We start from the raw sequence: 7,871 nt of genomic DNA, 5'->3' as shown, positions 1-7,871 counted from the left end.
CTCGCAGGAACACCATGCATCTGCCGCTGCGGTATTGGAGGACACTCCTTCTCCCAATTCCTGGCCTAGTCTTTGAACGCCCTCCTCCTATACATGCGAACATCACCCTTGCTGACAGACTTCAGGAGGAAGCTTAAAGCTTGGCTCTCCTACTGAAACCCACAGCCTTTCACCTAGAAACTCTTAAGGTGGACAAACAGCACTTCATAAGCGCTTTATGATTAACTGATTGATCAAGGATTAAGACGTGCACGTGTGAGTAAACATGTCAGTTACAATGAAACTGTGCATGGCTCATTAAATCAGTAATGGTTCCTTTGATCGCCCCATCTGTTACCTTGATAACTGTGGTAATTATAGAGCTAATACATGTGGACAAGTGCTGTCCTCCTGGGATGCGTGCATTTATCAGACCCAGACCAATCTGGGCTTGCCCGGCTGCTTTGTGACTGTAGATAACTTGGAGCGATCACAAGTCGCTGTGATGGCGCAATACATTTGTATGTCTGCCCTATCAACTATCGTTGATACTTTCTGTGTCTACCATCGTGACCATGGGTGATGAGGAGTCTGGATTTGATCCCAGAGAGGGAGCCAGAGAAATGGCTACCACATCCAAGGAAGGCAGCAGGCACACGAATTTCCCACTCCCGACTCGGGGAGGAAGTGACGAAAAATAACAATATAGGACTCTTTTGAGGCCCGGTAATTGGAATGAGTACACTTTAAATCCTTTAACAGGGATCCATTGGAGGGCAAGTCTGGTGCCAGCAGTCATGGTACTTCCAGCTCCAATAGCATATATTAAAGTTGCTGCAGTTAAACTGCTTTTAGTTGGATCTTGGGATTGAGCTCGCAGTCCACTGCAAGGCGAGCTACTGCATGTCCCAACCTCTGCCTCTCACCACCCCGTTGATGCTCCTGACTGAGCGTCCTGGGTGTCCGAAATATTTACTTTGAAAATATTAGAGTGTTCAAAGAACACCGGGTGCCTGAATACTCCAGCAGGGCATAATGGAATAGGACTCCTGTTATATTTTGTTAGTTTTCAATACTGGAGCCAGAATTAATAGGGATGGCGGGGCATTCGAATTGTGCCCCTAGAGGTGAAATTCTTGGACCGGCAGCAAGACGAACTAAAGTGAAAGCATTTGCCAAAAACGTTTTCATTAATCTAGAATGAAAGTCGAAGGTTCAAAGATGATCCAATGCTGTCGCAGTTCGGGCCATAAACGATGCCAACTAGCGATCCAGTGGCATTATTCCCATGACCTGCTGAGCAGCTTCCAGGAAACCAAAGTATTGGTTTCTGGGGGAGTATGGTTGCAATGCTGAAACTTAATGGAATTGATGGAAGGTTACCACCAGGAGTGGAACCTGTGGCTTAATTTGACAACACGAGAAACCTCACCTGGCCTGACATGGAAAGTATTGACGGATTGATAGCTCTGTCTTGATTCTGTACAGACAGTCCAGGTGCAGCACAATGAAAAGCCCTCCCAAGAAGGAACCCATGCTCACCAAGTTCGATCCTGTGGGGGGAACCTAATGGCAGTGCCTTCCTGGGCTGGGACCACCCCCAAAGGCCCTGCCACTGCAGCCTCTCCTGCACCTGATACCAGCCCAACTGGGTTTTGGTGGACTGAGGAGAGGCACTTCTCATGCAGTATGGCAGCCTGCATGAGAAGGAGCCAGGGCCACATGGGGACCACTGGCTCTTCTTCGTGGGGGCAAGCGGGATGGGGGAGACAGGTGGCTCCCCATCCCAGGGGCTCTTGTTTCTGCAGGGGACATGCCCAGTGGCGGATTTGGACTATGTGCTGGCTGAGGCGCTAATGGGTTGAAGCTACCATCTGTGGGATTATGACTGAATACCTCTAAGACAGAATCCTTCCTGAACTGTAACTATACCACAGTGCCGTGGAGCCTTGGTTGGCTTTGGATAGCTGGCCTCTTGGGCAGGTTTGTAGAGCATCTCGCTTGGAGACCGGAGTGTGGACGGAAAGGGACTGCCTTCATCGCCCTTAGTGCACCCCATGTTTGTGGGGCACCTGGTGATAAATAAATCGTAGACAACATGATTCTTAGTCAGTGTTTCGTAAGCAGCAGAGCAGCTACCTTGCTATATTTATTGAAAGTCAGCCTCTTAGCCAAGCTTTTGTCTCCATCCATAGGCACCTGCCGCCCCCAGGGAGTCCCTCTGCTGCCAGGCTGGCTGGAGGGACTTGGAGGCGTTGCGGAATTGTAGGAGGCCTCCTTCATCACGTGTCACCGGGCACGGGGGCCTCCGCCTCCCGCCATGAGCTGCCGGGTGCAGAGATAGGGGCCAATCCCTTGCAGGTAAGCACAGTGACTAGATGGCCAGAGCTGGCCTCAGAGTGCAAAGCCACTCTTGTTGTCGATCCGCCGAGTGTCTGGGTCCTGGGGCCCGGAGACTGGGTTGTTCTGGTCATCCCTGGCTATCTGATCGCTAGGTCATTCCAGGCCATTTGGTTGCCGGGCTGGCCAATCAGATGGCCCGATGGGCTGGCCTGCAAAGCTAAGTCAGACTTTTGTCTCCCCCATGGTTCAGTTAGCCCTCATTTCATGGGGGCTTCATAGTCAAGGACAATCGGCTTCCCAGGCAGGCCCATGGGGAGAGAGCAAGGGTTGGGCTGCACTTAACCCTCCTTGGCTCCCAGGCCAAGGCTCCAGGAAGGCACCTAATCAAGGCAGCACCATGAGCCTACGGTATGGTGGTGACAGCCACTGGATGGCTTCAGTCTGGGGAGGACTCTCTAGCTCCCCCACTGGGTTTGGGGAAAAGAGCGGAGATCAGCCCTGTAGGAAGGCACTGCCCTAAGGACCCTGAGCTAGAACACAAGCCCGGGAGAACTTTGAAAAGCCCTCAGCAGATGCCTAGGCCCGGTCTTGTATGGCAGCGACTATCGATGATGTCCATTGCCACCCATGAGGTACCATCGCCAGGCCCGATGCAAGGCCTACTATTCTCCTAAGAAAGAGCAGGGCTTGGCAAAGGGGATGCGGCAGCCCCGGAAAGTCCCCCACCCCTTCTCTGGCAGGGAGGGAGGCCATGGTTGTATCCTTGGTTACAGCTCCGGCATTGCCAGGGCTCCTTGAGCTGGCCTTCTGTGCCATCAAGTATGCAGTAGGGGGGGAATGAGCTCTGCGGTTATGGACAGGGCAACTCAGTGGAGTGGTGGAGTAGAGGCGGCAGACCCGGAAGCAGAAGTCGGCCCGGGACCAGGGTTCGATTCCCGACGCGGCAGGGTCGTGGACCAGGGTCAGCGGACTCGACAATTCTCGCCTCGGTGCCTACTCTAAGCAGGGGTCCCACTCGGCAACTCTGGGCATTAGCTTGCCTAATCTCCACAACGGCCCCATCAACGCCGGGGATGTCTGGCTCCACCTTGGGGATTCCCAGCAGGGACCATCCCACAGGGAAAGCCAGGACGGGTTCCCCAGTGGTATACAGCGCCACGAGGCCGACTGGCAACAGTGCGCTTTACAAGTATACACATTACATTACATTACTTGCCCTGGGAAGGTCCAGACCGTACACTGTTCGATCAGGATAGTTGGGCCTAATTGACAACTGTGAGCTGCTTGGTTGGAAACACTGGACCATGGCTCTGGTCAGGGTTTCCAAGCCACAGAACGAATAGGACGGGGCTCCACAGGGGCAGGGAGCTGACAGGCCTGAATCTGCGAGCCCACCTGGGCCCCCTTTCCCGGTCCACGGTGTCATAAAGGGGATGCTGTCCCTGCGCTGCTGGGTTTAGAGGATCTGTACGGAGCCCGGGGCTCCCGCTGGGCCATAGGGTAGGTGCCCCGTTACAGGGCTCTGTCCTCTCACCTGATGCGTCACAGGGGACCCGGAACGCTTGCCTTGCTTGGTTGGATTCAGAAGCATGGAAGGGCTGCGGGCCAGGGCTCTGGTGGGCCCTGGGGTGGGAGCCTCTGTCCTGCAGCCCGCTGAGTATCTAAGTGCCTGGGATGGGATTCCGCGGGCCCGGGTAGGTCTTCCCTGCGTAACTGGTTTCATAAGCTCTGACCGGGCCCATGGGCATGCACTCCCACCCTGGGCTCCGTCTTCCACAGGGCTTGAAAAATCTTCAAAATTGTATTAGACCTGCAAGTCGAATAACTTCAATAAACTCCATCTCTTGTGCCCATTGTGGAAATATATATAGGATTCTTTGATACCTATTTTTCAAGTTTTATATTTTAGTAAATGAATTGCTATATTCATGGTACACAATGAAAAACCATTGCAAGGTGCAGCCCTGGGTTCCTCTGGTTCTTGGAGAACTGACAAGCCCTATTTATCCCCGATACTGGAAGAGTCCAGGGGACGTAACTTTATAGTGCTTTCTAAAATATGCCATAGTCAGAATAAGTTTCAGATGAAAAGGTAGACACAAAAAGCTGTTTTTATTCAACTCAATATTTTTTTATTTCAACTGTTATTATTGATAGGAAAACCTTGAAATATATAGCTTACCGGGATGCACCTTGTGTTTCAAACCCACTTCGACCACTAACTGGAAGTCGGTTGAAAGCACAAAATTAGGAAAAGTGGGTTATATCCCAGTCGAATGCCAGTCGAAAGCTAAAATTAAGTTGAAAAATTTGTTGTTTTCTGATTTAAGTCTGCCTGTTCCTAAAAGCTGGGAAGATGGTGATTTTAGCACAGCAAACTTTGATGCCATTTCTAGGAAAAAACAGTTCCGTACTATTGCAGCACTTGTTTCCCAAAACACCCCAAATTTAGCATTATTTGACTAATTTCTCGGTCCACAAACCCTAGGCACTTTTAGAATCCATGTGATGTTGGAAAAAACATAAAGTAAATTTGGCGTGGATACCTTACGTGGGCAAAAAGTTATGGGGGCCTAAGCTCGAACTAGCCCAAACAGCAAAAAAAGGCTTACCTCAGGGGCCAGAGGGGGAGGTCTAAGAGCGCAGGGGTTAAACTTTGAGTTTTGGTCATTTGTTTGTGTACCCCATGTTCAACTGGTGGTTCCTCCCTTGTGCCTACTTATACATTTGGATTAACTGAACAATATATTTATGTGAGAATACTGACTAAAATCTTTCACCGGGATATTATTAATTTAAAATTTTATATAATGCAAATAAATCTTTAAAAAATCGGTATCTATTCTTCACCATGCTGTATCTAATAACACTTAATCAGCTACAATAAACTGAATGCTTTTTCGATGAGTTCATAATCTTTATTTCATGTGAAAAATTAAACTTAGCAAGACTACTATGCTGTTAATGCTTTCCTTTAGCTATAAGTAGACCTAGGGCCTGATTTACAATTGGTTGGTAATGTAAACATTTCCTGTTTCTGCAGAACATGCTGTACACAGAGGAGAATGTAGCTGTTGAATTTCCTCCACTATGCTATGCTTTTGGCAGAGGAAATCCAGATTTAGAGGATCTGCAAGAAATGGGGGACTTTTTCATTACTTCCCAAATCCCAATCAAAGTCTAAATTATGTCGTCCAAGTGCAAGCCACATTTGTGACTTTTGAGGTAGACCAGATGAGCCTTGTCTAGCTTAGAATATGTGGTCTGTTTGCTGGCATTTCTTTTAGTATTTTGCTACTTATACTGCCTTTACTGTATTAACACCTTCGCTGCGGCAGCAATTCCGCCGCAGCGCTAGGGGGGAGGGGGGCCGCTGGTCTTAATTTTGGTTCTGCCTCCTATTTACACCACCCTTGTAAATAGGGGGCAGTGTCAAAATCAATGGGGGGTTGCAGCAGAACGCCCACTGCAACACCCATTGCCCACCCCTTTCATGCTAAGTGTAGCGTGAAAGGGAGTCTTATGGACAAGGCAGCGTTATGTTAAATGGCTTAACGCTGCCTTGTAAATAAGGCAAAGCTCTGTTCACCACAACAACGTCATGCTGATGTTGTGGTGGTGATAGGGGCTTGTAAATATGCCCCTCTGTTGGCAAGCATGTCCCTTCCAGATTTTTATATAGACAATAAAAAGCAAATTGATCAAGACATATTGTAAAGAGAAAACTGGATATGTTTTTCACAAATTATGCTGGTACCACTGCTTACTTCCACCTATTTTACAAAGAATAGTTTGATAATCTGGAGTTTTCAACAACAGGACAGACCCTGCCTTTTTGCGTGGCATCAACCAGATATCACATTGAAGATCCAAGTGGGAAGATACATCACTTTCAGGATACATGACTTCCACGTCAGTTACTGCTTTCACCACCTATTAATCTAATATTGGTTTTGTGGGCAATCATTCTCTGTCCACAATTGGATTAGTAGATTTAATTGCAACCTTGCTCATTGACTAGATTAATGCCAGCTTCCACGACATTATTGTGACAGTTCATTTAAATCACGTGGCTGGACATAGAACCTATACCACTTCTAACATCGAGAGGAATGTGTCCACTGTGTGGAATTTGGATCACAAAATATTTGTTTCATCAGTCCGTTAAGCTGGGCAAAAGTGAAATTGTTTGATGATTTCAGCATATGACTAAAACATTTACATTATTTTGGTTTTGGGACTCATCTACAATGTGGCAATAACAGTCTACCTGGGGAATATTGCATTATCAGGTAAGAACATACAAGGTTGGTGATTCACTTCTTTGAGCCGCAGGCCACAGCTCAGATCTATCACTTCCATGCAAGGAGGAGTAGGTCAAAACATTCACTCTACAAGAATGATCATGTCAAAAAAGCTGCATGTCTACCCAAATTGCAGTTTTTTTCCCAGTTTTCGAATGTGGCTTAGTCTGTTGCATATAAATATCTCTAGGAAAGCAGTTCATATATTAAGTAGGCAGGGTTGCCAATTTTCCAGGGTGTCTGTGGGACATGTTTACAATGTGCTAATGTGTGATATTTCCCAGTCTCATGTGTGTCAAATTGTGTAATAAAACAAAAGAATGGAATCAGCACACATCAAGTTGAATTATCTTTCTTGGTTCAGATGAAATCAAATTGTCCATAAGAATTTGTCGAGAAATAGCAGGTTCAAATTGTGTTTTATAGTTAGAATTTTCTTTATTGAAGAATGGGTATAATCGTTAAAATCCAATGCTCACAAAATCCATTATGCCACTTAGCCAAAGCATTTCGTCTCCGAAGAGACTTCTTCAGGGCTAAACAAAAACATACATAAATATAATTTAAACTTCAGCAACATTCCATATGAATAAATCACAGATATTATATGATAATTACAATCATATAAAGTTAACATTTCAAGAGCTGGCCACTGAACTATTTGTTCTAAATAAGTGGACAATATATAACAATAAACTGATATCAATTTTGTTCAAAACAGTGCAGTAATTATATAAATTTTATTCAAAACAATACAGGGAGTCAGGGAGAGAGCAATATTCAATTTGTGATACTTGTATCAGTGTATTTGCGTAATAAAAAAAACAGACAGGTTGCTAACAAAGCATTTGTTAGCCCTGTATCTATATCTAGGCCTGATCAAAACAACCATCATATTTGGGTTTTAATAACATCATGGATTGAGAGGTACCAAATCATTATCAGAGGAAACACTAATGTGACAAGTATACAGTAAGTATAAGCATCTCAAACATGTGTATATGGGGCACCAGGGTAAAATAAACACGAACCTTGGTAGCATCTTTTAAGCTTACCCATCTATCCTCATCAAAAACCTTCTTTGCCTGCATTTGTGCTTTTTTGTAGTTTACCCTTGGCATTTTGATCTCATGGGGTACACCTGACTTGATTGCGGTTAAGAGATGCTTGAATGCAACTCCGCATGCCTTATCAAACCAGGTGGCTGATATTTTTATTTTTTTTAGAGTATGCCTATGTGGTCTT

The 7,871-nt window shown here is 46.3% G+C and overlaps 1 pseudogene; it reads left to right on the top strand.

Moving 5' to 3' along the window:
- Window positions 1-213: 213 nt before the first annotated feature.
- Window positions 214-1,312, top strand: LOC144820706 (18S ribosomal RNA; annotated as a pseudogene).
- The last annotated feature ends 6,559 nt before the right edge of the window (window positions 1,313-7,871 follow it).

This window comes from Lissotriton helveticus, chromosome 2_1, assembly GCF_964261635.1.
Source record: "Lissotriton helveticus chromosome 2_1, aLisHel1.1, whole genome shotgun sequence".
NCBI lineage: Eukaryota > Metazoa > Chordata > Amphibia > Caudata > Salamandridae > Lissotriton > Lissotriton helveticus.
This window is presented reverse-complemented; position numbering and strand designations above follow the sequence as displayed.